Source organism: Loxodonta africana, chromosome 8 (assembly GCF_030014295.1).
Source record: "Loxodonta africana isolate mLoxAfr1 chromosome 8, mLoxAfr1.hap2, whole genome shotgun sequence".
NCBI lineage: Eukaryota > Metazoa > Chordata > Mammalia > Proboscidea > Elephantidae > Loxodonta > Loxodonta africana.
This window is the reverse complement of record NC_087349.1, coordinates 61098107-61111932: the sequence shown is the minus strand read 5'-3', so window position 1 is coordinate 61111932 and position 13826 is coordinate 61098107. Positions and strand designations below refer to the sequence as shown.

Here is a 13826-nt window from a genome sequence, read left to right as displayed (position 1 = left end):
GCAGAACTCAAATTCATGTAAAAAGACCAGACTTAATGGTCTGACTGAGACTGAAGGAACCCTCAAAGCCATGGCCTAAACCCAGAACTAAAACCATTCCCAAAGCCCACCCTTCAGACAAATATTAGACTGGACTATGAAACATAAAATAATACTTGTGAAGAGTGTGCTTCTTAGTTCAAGAAGACACATGAGACCAGATGGGTAGCCCCTGGCTGGAGGCAGGATGAGAAGGCAGGAAGGGATAGGAGCTGCTTTGATGGACACAGGAAATTGGGGGTGGAAAGGGATAGCGTACTGTCACATTATAGGGATTGCAACTAGTGTCACATAACAATATGTGTACAAATTTTTGTATGAGAAATTAACCTAAGCTATAAATTTTCACCTAAAGCACACTCATAAAAATAATAATAATAAGATTTGATAAATAATAAATAAATATAAGGGGAAATACAATGATAGGAGGTGACCCACAAATATTAATGCCAAATTAAAATATATTAAAATCTACCATCAATATCTGTAACCACAAAATATCAGGGGCCTACTGTAGTTATTGAAAACCCCCTCTGTGTTCACCTGTAGCAACCCTATGTACAACAGAACGAAAACCTTCCTGGTCCTGCACCATCTTCACAATCATTGCTGTGCTTGAGCCCATTGTTGCAGCCACTGTGTCAATCCACCTTGTTTAGGGTCTTCCTCTTTTTCACTGACCCTTTACTTTACTGGGCATGATAGTCTTCTCCAGGGACTGGTCCCTCCTGATAACATGTCCAAAGTACCTGAGACAAAGTCTTGCCTTCCTTGCTTCTAAGGAGCATTCTGGCTGTACTTCTTCCCTCTGAATTACTTCCAAGAAATTCAATGATGAATGAGGTAATAATCAAATAAACAGGTACTAAATATGCTATTGGATTTTATAGACTTTTCCTCCACTTTTCAGAAGGGAATTTCTATTACTTTCACCTGTCATGTATGTTATCACGTGTTTGAGAATTACAAAGGGGAAAAATAACTCTAGAAAGAACAAATAGCGCTTACCATGGACTGATACAGCAATAATAATTGGCAACAACAACCACAGACATTAACCTGCAGTGCTGAGCCACACAGAAACGAGTGAAATTAGTTCCATTTCAGTTGTAATAACAACAGGAACCAGGCCCACATGTTTGTATATCAGGGAAAACAGGGAACGGATCGCAAAGCAAGTCTAGATTCAATGATCAGACAGGAATGAAGCCCTCCTCCTGAAAATCAAAATGAAATAATTGCTAGTGGCAGCTTGCATGGGTTTTAAGAGTTAAGAGGCAATGTTTTTGCAAAAGGAGCCATAGGGAAGCAAAATGAAAATAAATTGCTCCAGTTGTAGGCATTCTTGTGCCTGGGCACTGGCTGTCTCAGGCACAATCCTCAGAAGAATGAATGGTTCAAAAACAGACAAAAACAAACAAAACATAGAGCATTGGAAGGGCAATATTTGTGTGGCTCTGAATGAAACAGATCAAGTCTTCTAGGCCTTGAAAACCCTATGGAGCAGTTCTACTCTGCATACATGGGCCATGAGTCAGAATTGACTCGATGGCAACTAGCAACAAGAACAAATCTGTTGTCTATAGTTTAATAAAGACTGTAGAATATACACTGTAATTTTTCTAGCTCTTTCTCTCTACAATTGAGTCAAAAACGCAAAGAACCCAAGTTGTAATAGAATGTTCTAAATTACTACCAGAATAATAAAAAAAAAAGAAAGAAAGAAAATATAAATCAATATTGGTGACTTTTTTAAAAAGTGAACGTCTATCTTGCTTTTATTAAAAAACAACAACAAAAACAGTTGTCATCAAGTTGATTCTGATTCATGGTGACCACATGTGTATCAGAGCAGAACTGTGCTCCACAGTGTTTTCAGTGACTGATTTTTTGGGAGTAGATTTCCAGGCCTTTCTCCCAAGGTACTTCTGGGTGGACTTGAACCTCCAACCTTTTGGATAGCAACTGAGCATATTAACTGCTTCACCTAGGGATGTCTTAGTTTTTATATCACCCTGAAAACAAGCAGCCTGGAGAGGTCTGCTCACTTGGATTTGAGATCTGCCTTTCCCACTTCTGCCAAGTTAATCCTCCCCCTCCTTTCCACTCCCACTCTCTGGCCTTTTATGATTTCCTCCCTCCTTTACACCCAAATGCAGAAGTGAAGTGCGAAAAGCTGTTCAAGTACTCTTAACTTACTGAGAGAGGAAACTATCTGGCCATTTTTTTATATTTCATGATATTAAAGTAATTCATCTGAGTTTGCACTAATGACAGTAAATCTCTCATGCTGACAAGCTGTGGTCAATTATCCTTTCTACAGCCTTTTAAATCCAAAGCACTAGGAAGTGCGTCAGTATTGGAAACTTGTGGCTTACTTATTCAAACTGAACGGCCAACCAACTTGAGCAGCTCCCTATAAGGTGCGCCACCACGCTCCTAGTCCCAAAACAGCTCTCTCAGGGACCTGCAAATGCTGGGACGCTTCCGCTGGAATTTATGTCCATGGAGGATGCTGTTTAAATAAAGTGGTGTGTCATTTATCCCTATAATGAGTAGTTAAATAGCAACAATTAGGAAGGAAATTCTACAAGCCTGAACTCCAGTTACTTATTACTGCCACTGAAAGTCAATTAAAGTATCTATGTAATTACAGGCGTTGGGATCATCTGGCAAATCATACTAGAGAGAAGAGCCCCTTGGTTTGTTCTGAAAGTATGTGATCTAGTCTCCATTATGTTAGTTAATTTTCGGACAAGGGAGCATGTGAGGGGGCTTGCCCTAAACATCTGTAGATCTGTTCACCTGGAAAAGCAACAGAAATGTAAGTTGAATGTCCATGCAAACTCAGCAGCTGTACAAAGAGCAAGTTAGACAAGTAGTGGATGGGGGGGTTGCCTATTCAGCTAGATCAGTCTCCCAGAAGACTGCCCTTCAACTCGAGATTCTATAGCGGCTCCTTGTTGCCGACTATACCAAGTCCTTAGTCCCTTTCCAGCTTCAAGGTCAACCTACTCCCCTACCAGTCTCCCATACCTCATCTCAATCAGCTCACTGTCTCACAAACATTACCATCATGATTTAAAATGTTTCTATGCTTTTTCTCAGCATGTTGCATGAGATGTTTTCTTCCCTTCTCTTCTGCCTACCCAAATCCTTTTCACCTCAGAGCTCAGCTCTGGTCAACTCCTCCTGGATGCCACATCCAATACCAGACCTCTCGTCCATGAACTGTCTATGGTATCGGGAGTTTATCACTCAGTGGTTCTCAGGTTGTGAACACCTAGCAGGGCCTAGGAAACGCTGGTGGCATGGTGGTTAAGAGCTACGACTGGCTGCTAACTTAAAGGTCGGCAGTTCAAATCTACCAGGTGCTCCTTGGAAACTCTATGGGGCAGTTCTACTCTGTCCTATAGGGTCGCTATGAGTCGGAATCAACTCGACGGCAGTGTGTTTGGTTTTTTTTTTGGTTAGCCGGTGCTATGCCTTCAGTCAGCTTCCCGCCCAGCATCTGGGTTACATTATGCCCCCAAAGTGATAGCTTTCTGATTGTTGGTTTCTGTTGGTATACTTTAGTCTCACATTTTTGGTGACTCGTGTTAATCAGGCCTAGCTGGCTTGCCTTCATTTTTTCACTCCTTTATTCATTCAGCAGCTTGTTCTGAATGGCTCCTCAGTGCATGCACAGCACCAGAACCATTGCTTCTGGGTCTGATTCTGGTATTTCCTCCTCTACCACATTGCCTCAATGGGAAACTGCATTTACTCATACCCTGGACAAATCAAGGAGTCATCATTTCTTCACCACTTGCTTATCATTTCTTCCTCAGCCAACACTTACAGGGAAATGGTTATAAAATCACTTATAAATATAGGAAAAGTGAGTTCTCTCCCCTGCGGTTCCACACAGCTCTCCTCAGAGGTCTCTCAGAACAAACCAGAAGATAAAGAGAAGAAAATATTTTCAAGTGATCTTTCGAATGACTCTGGGGGTTACAGAAGGTTCAGGTTTGGTTCAAGGGCTGGGCAAAATCTTGGGTCAGCCAGCTATGCTAGAGTCAGCCAAACCTTGGGGTCAGCCAGCCACATCTGGGTTGAATCCAGGACATTTGCTATTCTTCACATCCCAAGACAGATTTTAGAACTTTAACTTGCTTTCTTGCAGCCGCTTTATGTTTTAAGCATTCATCTCAACTTGGAGGATGCTTCCCAGAGGATCTCTTTTCTCACTCGCCCCTGTCATGGCTGGTGCTTTGGCACCTCATGCTCTCCACATGTGATGTTTAGACTTCATATCCCCCAGAGTCATATCCCCCAGAGGTGTAACTAAGGTATGAGAGGAGGGGCACTAATGAGCAATTTCTATTGGCCATGGGCTTTCCATCACCAGCTGTGAGAGATCATTCAGTAATTTAAAACTAATTGCCATCGATGCTTTTTCCATAGATAGGCCCCTGGTATCTCCACAACTATTTGCCCCCACATGCTGTTTGTGTAAAAATGAAGATGCTATGTGTGTCCAAAGAAATCAACCAGGAGGAAACAAGAAATCTGACCAGTGGGAAGATTCGTAAAAAATTTTTTTATTAAAGCTTCTTACTATTTTTTGCAGGGGATATTGTCCCTATCAGTGCATTAAAAATAGGATCTTCTCAGGCAAGAATGACAAGTTCAACAACATCTGATCATATCGAAGGACTGCTTAAAACCCTTCAACCTCTCTTACAGTACTCAGCACATTGCACTGACACAATTGTACCTACCTTAGACCACCCACACCAACAGTTAGAGCACAAGTTCCATCAGGCCAGGATTGTGCTGAGCCTTTCCTGACGGCTGTGCCTGGCACAGTCTTGAGAATGATGACCTAGGTTAGCTCTGTGGGACAAACAGCAACAAACTATTAGTCACCATTATGTGAATAGCCAATACATTCAGGTCCTTCTCTTAGGTTCTCTGGGAGAGGCAAAGTAAGAAGTAAACACTGCCTCCCTTCCCCACTCACCCTCAAGGATGACCCTAGGGGAAAGAACAACTACAGGGACAGGCTCTCTCAGTGATGGCAATTAATGAAGGTTATTTTCTTATAATATGTTATCTTGGTATTCTAGTGCTGCTGTAATACCATAAGTGGGTGGCTTTAAAGAACATAAATTTGTTTTTCTCACAGTTTAGGAGTCTAGAAGCCCAAATTTAGGGCACTGGCTCTAGAGGAAGGCTCTCTCTGCTCTGGGGGAAAATTCTTGCCTTAGCTTGTCTATTGTTCTTACCTGGAGTTCCTTGGAGACTTCCATGTGGCATCTATCTTTCCTCCATTCATGCTGTGCTTGCTTTTCTTGGTGTCTGATCTGCTTTTTACACATCTCAAAGGTGCTTAGCTTTAAGACACACCCTACATCCATAAGGGCTCATTAACATAACAAGGAAAACCCTATTCCCATATGGGATCACATCCACAGGTAGAGAGGTTAAGATTTCAACACATATTTTGGAGGGACACAACTCAATCTATAACTTATGTCTTACATGGAAAATAAATAAACTGACAAAACTGGCAAAGCTGATCATAATGGGTGGAATAAGCTTGGGTCATACTTCTCATGGTCTCTTGGTAGGGACCACAGAGTGACCTCGACAGCAAACCAAATGCAATTCTCCAACTGAACCTGATTCCTGAATTCCATCCTGTTGCCTGTTTCTGATTGTTACCTAGCCCTCTTTGCTTGACTCTACTATCTGCTGTATGGTTAAGATAACTCATTAAAGGATTTATTCCACTATTATATAATCCAATATAACATTAACAGCGCATTTGACAGCAATCAGATGAAAATTTCTGCTGCCTTTCTGGATTAGTAACTCGGCAAGTTTCATTTTGCAACAACAAGGTGCCAGAGAACAAGGTCAGCAAAAGGCGTCTTCATTTTCTATGCAGGTACAGGACCTGAAATTTATCCCTGCCACATCCTGACAGGAAAAGGCCAGGGGTTCAATAGTGTGGACACTGAGCTAGCACATCACTCAGGGACACGGTCCCTTAAGGTGTGTCTGAGAGACAGACACGTGGCTCAATGACACATACAGAGAACTTGTCCTGACCACAGAAGAAGGGAAACAAGTCCTAGAAAAATAAGCAGAAACAAGTGAAAGCTTTTAGTGTGTAATAGCCTTGAAATTCTGCTTGGAAGTGTTTCTGGGAGAAGGACCACTTTATCTAAGTTTAGTGAGTATTTGGCCAGGTTTTGGTTTGTTTTTCCTCTCAGAGACAACCTTCTTCTATGTGGTGGCCCCAGGTATTATCAGAGGAAGGTAGGCAGGGTAGGGGGAGAAGAAATGGACTGACCAATAAAAAACCAAACCAAACCCAGTGCCATCGAGTCGATTCCAACTCATAGTGACCCTATAGGACAGAGTAGAACTGCCCCCAGAGAGTTTCCAAGGAGTGCCTGGAGGATTTGAACTGCCAACCCTTTGGTTAGCAGCCGTAGCACAAAACCACTAAGCCACCAGGGTTTCCAATGGACTGACAAACATGCCTGATCTTTTATCAGAGCATAGTTATTCAAGAAAATACACCTGCTGGCCATTATTTCCTTACAGTCACAATTGGAAATTAACAGTTCTAAAAGATTGTTTTGAAGAAGGTGGCATTTTTGGATGACTCTTCCCTTACTGTCTCTTGGATTAGGAATCCTGACCGAAGCATACTAAAAAAAGATTTTATTGGGCCCACTGAATTTAACACATACATATACAAATCCAGAACACCTCTTAAGTAATCAGTATGGGAGACTGGAGCTTGGTGGTGCAGTGATTAAGAGCTTGGCTACTAACCAAAAAGGTCGGCGGCTCAAATCCACAAGCCGCCCCTTGGAAACCCTATAGGGCAGTGACAGCAACGGGTTTTTATAGACTATGTGCTTGATGGGAGCCCCCTCCTTATAAAATGAGCTTCACAGCTAAGGACACATGAATTTCAACCACAAAATACATATTTATGGATGTCTATTTACTTTTTTATTATTACAAGAGGCTCAAACAGTTAAGTGCTCAGCTACTAACTAAAAAGTTGGTGGTTTGAATCCAACCAGAAAGGCCTGTCGATCTACTTCCAAAAAATTACTGCCTTTGAAAACCCTGTGGAGCACAGTTCTGCACTAACATACATGGGGGTCACCTACTCTGATACACGGGGTTTGCTTTGTTTTGTTTTTAAAAACAAGGCTCAGAACTAGGTACTGATCTCGATATAAAAAAGACACCATCTGATGCTGGCAGTGGCATCACAGGTGGCCAGGGATCATTCTGGGAGATTCAGCTTGGTGTTTCCCCAAGGAGAAGAGCCTAAATGCAGCCCTGGAAATGCTCACTTCCCACTGGACGTAGATGAAGAAGGGGCAGGAGGGGCCTGTGGTGGCTCCTGCAGCCTGTGTAGGGATGGGAATGTCTGAGATTTGAAGACTGAATCACACTGCTTTCAATATCAAGTCTCTCTTCTTCTCTGATCACTGTGATACACAGGAGCTTCCTAAATAGCAAGCAAAATAATGAGCCAGGGGGATAGAAACTATGATGTAGGTCTGGGATTGACTATGAGCTCCACCATTTTGTTTGGCTGGAATTGCGTTTCTTAAATTAACAAAAATAAGACCTCCTGCAATTTGCCAGTGCAGGTTCCATAAGAGCAGGTCAAAGTGTCTATGCATATCTTAAAGGATGGCTGTGGTGGGCTGGACTGCTCCAATTGGGAGCTGGTGAGTTCACCAACTGTGCTGTGTCTGCATTGGAGCAGCCACTTAGCACCTCAGCACCTCCATTAGGAGCTCTCATTGTCTCATAAGTGTCTACATTTATGGTCATTCATGCTCCAAAAGAAAAGGAAAGACCTTAAATGAAATGCCTTGCAAGCTAGATGATCCATGTTTTGTGGTTTTTATAATACTTGGAATCATTACATCTTTGTGTTAGGACCTCACCATGAAAAATAAACATTCTTGGTACAGAAAAACTGGTTTGTAAATGGAGCATTTTTGGTCTGTTATGTTAAATGCCTGGGCATTACTTTAAAGAAGTTTTTGCTGGAAAAAAAAGAAGTTTTTGCTGGAAAGCCTCAGCACAGATATCCCTTAACTTGGATTCCACTGCTAAACTTCACAGGCTGTGTAAGCACAAAGATTAATTATCTAAACAGGGCCCTGGATGTATGGAACCCTTCTGTAATGTTGACTCCAATGTAGTTGACTCCGATGTATTATGTATTCTTTACAGCATCAGTTCTTTGGCTCTTCTTTTTAAGGAGGGTCAAGACATGCCTGTTTATGGCATTATTGATGCATTGAGTGACTTCCTTAAAATCATGTGGAGATATCATTCGTGCATGCCTCTAAGGTATCTGTTTGTTTTTAGTCTAGCAAGACTGCCTGTGTCTTTTTGAGAAGATGAAAAAACAATGAACTGCAATCTCTAATATTCTCAGTAATAATGACTAAAGTTTCACCTGTGGAATTGAACATGTCTTAGGCTGGGTTCTTCAAACTCATCCTTACAATTTTGTTTCTCTAGAACCACTATCACTCTAGAGAACCAAATGTCTTAGGCTGGGTTCTCTAGAGAAGCAAAACCAGTATAACATGTATACAGAAAGAGAGAGATTTATATCAAGGAAACAGCTCACATGATTGTAGAGGCTGGAATGTCCCAAGTCCTTGAACCAGGATAGAGGCTTCTCCTGATTCATGTAGCCACAGGGGCTGGTGAACCCAAGATCAGCAGGTCAGAGAGCAGGACTCTTGCTCACAGGCTGTGAAGATCCATGAATCCCAAGATTGGCAGGTAAGCTGCTAGCTCAAGTCCCAAGAACTGGAGGCCAGATGGAAAGGAGGCAGCTGCAGCATCCAGAATGGGTAAAAGCCAGAACATCCACTTATATTTGGATGCAGGCTACATGCCCAAGGAAACTCCCTTTCAACTGATTGGCTACTCACAGCAGATCCCATCATGGGGGTGATCACATATAAACACCAGGAATCATGGCCCACCCAAGCTGACGCACAATTTTAACCATCAAAAACATCCCAAATAACTGGTAATTTGACGGTTTTTTGTGAAAGATTTAATTAAAACATTATTTTGTAATTCTGCTACAAAGAAGAGTTTGAATTTCAGAATGTGCCTGAAAACAACAGTGTCCTCTTAATTAATGTTCTCTAGAGAAAACCTTTTTTAAGATTTCATTAATTTGGATATTTAAATTATGGTAACTAACTAAAATGACCTCAGTCTGTGGCTGGTTTCAATATCTATTTACACAGTATTAATGTATAGGAGTTTTAAGTTTTGATTTGTCCACAAAGAACTAATACATTAATGACAATTCTAAATGTAACAAATAAATGCTTTAATCCCTCATCAGTGAAAATAAAGACACACGACCCAGCCCGCATGCAACCTACTAGTAAAATGACAGTAGAACTTAAAAAAAAAAAAAAAGGTATTATTGCAAATCTGTGTTTGTTCAGGGGGAATTAGTTTGGGGAGACTTTTGGAAATAGTCAAATGATGTGCAACCAGTTTTGGAAGATAAAGTGGATTATCAAACTTGGTAATAACGTTTTGAGTGATTTGTGATTATGATGAAAAGACGAATTTTCCTTCTGACTCAAAGACAACTTTTCCAAAGGGAAATTTGGAAAATGTGTGGAAAAAGGGCAGTACCATCAGAAGAAACATGTACTAGGGTAAGTCAAAAAGTATTGCTACTAGGGTTTCAGTTCATACATGCACAGATTTATTCCAAACAAAACAAAACCAAACCAAACCCAGTGCCGTTGAGTCGATTCCGACTCATAGTGACCCTAGAGGACAGGGTAGAACTGCCCCATAGAGTTTCCAAGGAGTGCCTGGTGGATTCAAACTGCTGACCCTTTGGTTAGCAGCTGTAGCTCTTAACCACTACGCCACCAGGGTTTCTAATTCCAAACAAAGCTTGTTTAAACATGTCTCTGCAATCAGTGGATAGCTGCAGACAAGTTCACTCAGGAATACACTTGTCTTAGTCTCATTAGAGAGTCTTCAAAAAAAAAAAAAAGAATATTTTTTGTGCCATGGGAAAAATAAATGATTTTTAGGCTAGGGCTTATCATGGATTGAATTATATCTCCCCCAAAATGTGTGTATGAACTTGGTTAGGCAATGATTCCCATTGTTGTGGGTTGTCCTCCATTTTGTGATTGTAATTTTATGTTGAGAGGATTAGGGTAGGATTGAAACACCACCCTTACTTGGGTCACCACCCTGATCCAAGGTAAAGGGAGTTTCTCTGGGGTGTGGCCTTTACCACCTTTTATCTCTCAAGAGATGAGAGGGAAGCAAGCAGAGAGTTAGGGACCTCATTCCACCAAGAAAGCAGCACCAGAGCAGAGCACATCCTTTGGACCTGGGGTCCCTGCACCTGAGCAGGTCCTAGACCAGGGAAAGATTGATGACAAGGAATCTTCCTCCAGAGTTGACAGAGAGAGAAAGCCTTCCCCTAGAGATGATACCCTGAATTTGGACTTGTAACCTACTAGACTGTGAGAGAATAATTTCTGTTTGTTAAAGCCATCCGCTTGTGGTATTTCTATTACAGCAGCACTAGATGACTAAGATGGGGCTTATACCAAATTTTTAACAAAACTCAAGTGGACATCTTTCCAAATCATTGAAGCTGTGCCACAAGTTAAGGGAAATGCTGCCCCACATAAAATAACCATTTTTGATGGATCAAAACTTTTAAGGAAGGTCAGGAAGATCTCAAAGATGAGCCAAAAGAGGGAAGACCACTCAGAAGGTTATGGCGACAGTTTTTTGAGATTCTAAAGGCGTAATCTTGATAGATTTTCTCAAAGGACACAGGACAATCACAGGAACTTATTATGAAGAGTTTTAAGAAAACTGAAAACTGCACTGGTGAGAAAAAGGCCAGGAAATTTGCACTGAGGAATTTTTTTCCATCATGACAATGCACCTGCGCGTTTTTTGAGAGTAACAAGGGCTGTCCTACGAGAATTTCATTGGGAAACCTTACCCTATTCACCCTACAGCCCTGATCTTGCCCCTTCAGACTTCTTTTGTTTCCAATATCCAAAGAACATTTAAAAGGAACACTATTTGAGTCCCTTAAGGATGTCAAAACTGCCATTTTGAAGTGATGTAAAATGAAGAGCACAAAATTCTTCAGGGAAGGGTTAGAGAGATGGAAAAACCACCTTCAGAAGCATATAGACCTAGATGGAGGATATGTCTAGAAACAATAGCTTCACATTTTGATATTTTTGTTAAATAAAAGTTTCCATGATTTTGTAGCAATATTTTTGACTTAGCCTCGTATGCTCTCACCACGTGACTGGCTTAGAGGTAGCTCTCATTTAAACTTAAAGATTCTGAGATGTTTACTTAAAAATCATCAAGTTCAAGAATAGGATGGGAGAGGTCATGTTTAAAATATCTGATTATTAAAGGTGAGCCATTTTATTTTTTAAGAAGATAAAAACACTTTCTTTTTTTCCAAACAATACCAGAGAGAAAAAAAAAAAATTTTTTTTAAAGAGAGAGAAATTATTCTAAAATCGCATCTTGGGCAAGGAATCTTTTTTATTTTCTAGGTTTAAAAAAAAAAATCCCACACACCCAACATTTACCTCTATCCCTACAAGATTAATTTCTCAGCACTGTGGATGATATCAATGAGGTCATTCTGGGGTTAATCAAAAAATTTAATGCAAGAGATATATGATATGGGAAAGCTGCTATATACATGCCGTGATTAACTAAGAAGTGTTTTCTTCGCAAAAGTAACCATCCATTAAAACCTTAAAAAAATCACCTCCACAAGCAGCATAATGAACATGTGTTCATCCTTCACCCTCAGAAGCTCCCTTATGCCCCTTGCTAATCCCTCCTGTACCTCAAACTCTCCCTTCCCCAAATAATCACTAATTTCCTTTCTGTCACTGAAGAGTAACTTGAATGTCCTGTAAACAGAATCATACACAGTCTTCCCTCTCTTGCCTGGCTTCTTTCATTCAGCATGGCTATTTTGAGATTCACCCACGTTATTCTATGTATCAGCACTTTATTCTTTTTCATTTTAGAGTAGAATTCCATTATATGGACCTACCGGAGTTGGTTTATCCAATCACCTGTTGATGGACTTTTGGGATGTTTCCAGTTTTGAAATATTATGAATAAAACTGCTATGAACATTCATGTATAAATACTTGCATAAACATATGATTTCTTTTCTCTTGAGTCACAGGTATGTGTATGTTTAGCTTTTTAAGCACCCGCCAAACTGTTTTCCTCACAACTGGACCGATAAGCAACATCATGATAAATGGAGAAAAGACTGACATTGTCAAAGACTTCATTCTACTTGGATCCACAATCAATGCCCATGGAAGCAGCAATCAGGAAATCAAACAACATATTGCATTTGACACATCTGCTGCAAAAGACCTCTTTAAAGCACCAAAAAGCAAAGATGTCACTTTGAGGATTAAGATGCACCTGACTGAAGCCATGGTATTTTCAGTCACCTCATACTTCTATGAAAGCTGGACAATGAATAAGGAAGACTGAAGAAGAATTGATGCCTTTGAATTATGATGTTGGTGAAGAATACTGCATATACCATGGAGTGCCAGAAGAACAAGCAAGTCTGTTTTGGAAGAAATACAGCCAGAGTGCTCCTTGGAAGTGAGCATGGCGACACTTCATCTCAAGTGTTTTAGACATGTTATCAGGAGGGACCAGTCCCTGGAGAAGGACATCATGCTTGGTAAAGTTGAGGGTGAGCAAAAAAGAGGATCTCAGTGGCTGCAACAATGGGCTCAAATGTAGCAGTGATTGTGAGGATGGCACACAACCGGACAGTGTTTCCTTCTGTTGTACGTAGGGTTCCTATGAGTCAGAACCAACTCGACAGCACCTAACAACAGTTTTCTAAAACAAAGCTGTACCACTTTACATTCCCACCAGTAGTGTTTAAGAGTTTCAATTCTTTCATATCTTCTCCAATACTTGGTGTAGTTGGTCTTTTTTAATTTTAGCCACTCTAGTGGATGTGAGGAGCCCTGGTGGTGCAGTGGTTAAAAGCTACAGCTGCTAACCAAAAGGTCAGCAGTTCAAATCCACCAGCTGCTCTTTGGAAACCCCATGGGGCAGCTCTACTCTGTCCTATAGGGTCATTTTGAGTCAGAACTGACTCAACAGCACCGAAGAACAACAACACAGTGAGTGTGAAGCCAGGCAGATTATCCAATAGACAAAGCAAGCACAGTGATTTCCATGATTACCAGATCATCTGTAGTGAACAATTTCACATGGGTTTCACCACATCAAAGATCTCATAAGACTAAGAGAAAATTACCCAACAAAAATGGGAAAAGAATTTGAACAGACACTTCACTAAAGAAGAAATATAGATGCCAAATAAACACATGAAAAGATGTTCAACATAATTGGCCATTAGGGAAATCCAAACCCAAACCAAAATGAGATATCACTTCAAACCAGGGGCAGATTATCCCATAGGCAAAGGTGTGATGAAATCCATGTGAAATTGTTCACTACAGATTTGTTAGCAAGCATAAGTAAGCCCATGCTTACAGGTCATTCGCTCCGTCAGGGATTGTAAATTTGGAAAGAGGCTTTGATTCTGTAGGAAAGTGCTGTGGGGTTGGGAGAGAAACAGATGCCAGCCATACCTAGAAGCAGAATCTCTGATGTGGTGAAAAAATGTGAAATTG

At 40.9% G+C, this 13826-nt stretch overlaps 1 pseudogene; it reads left to right on the top strand.

Moving 5' to 3' along the window:
- Positions 1 to 7441: 7441 nt before the first annotated feature.
- On the top strand, positions 7442 to 8618 carry LOC111749761 (magnesium transporter NIPA2-like; annotated as a pseudogene).
- The last annotated feature ends 5208 nt before the right edge of the window (positions 8619 to 13826 follow it).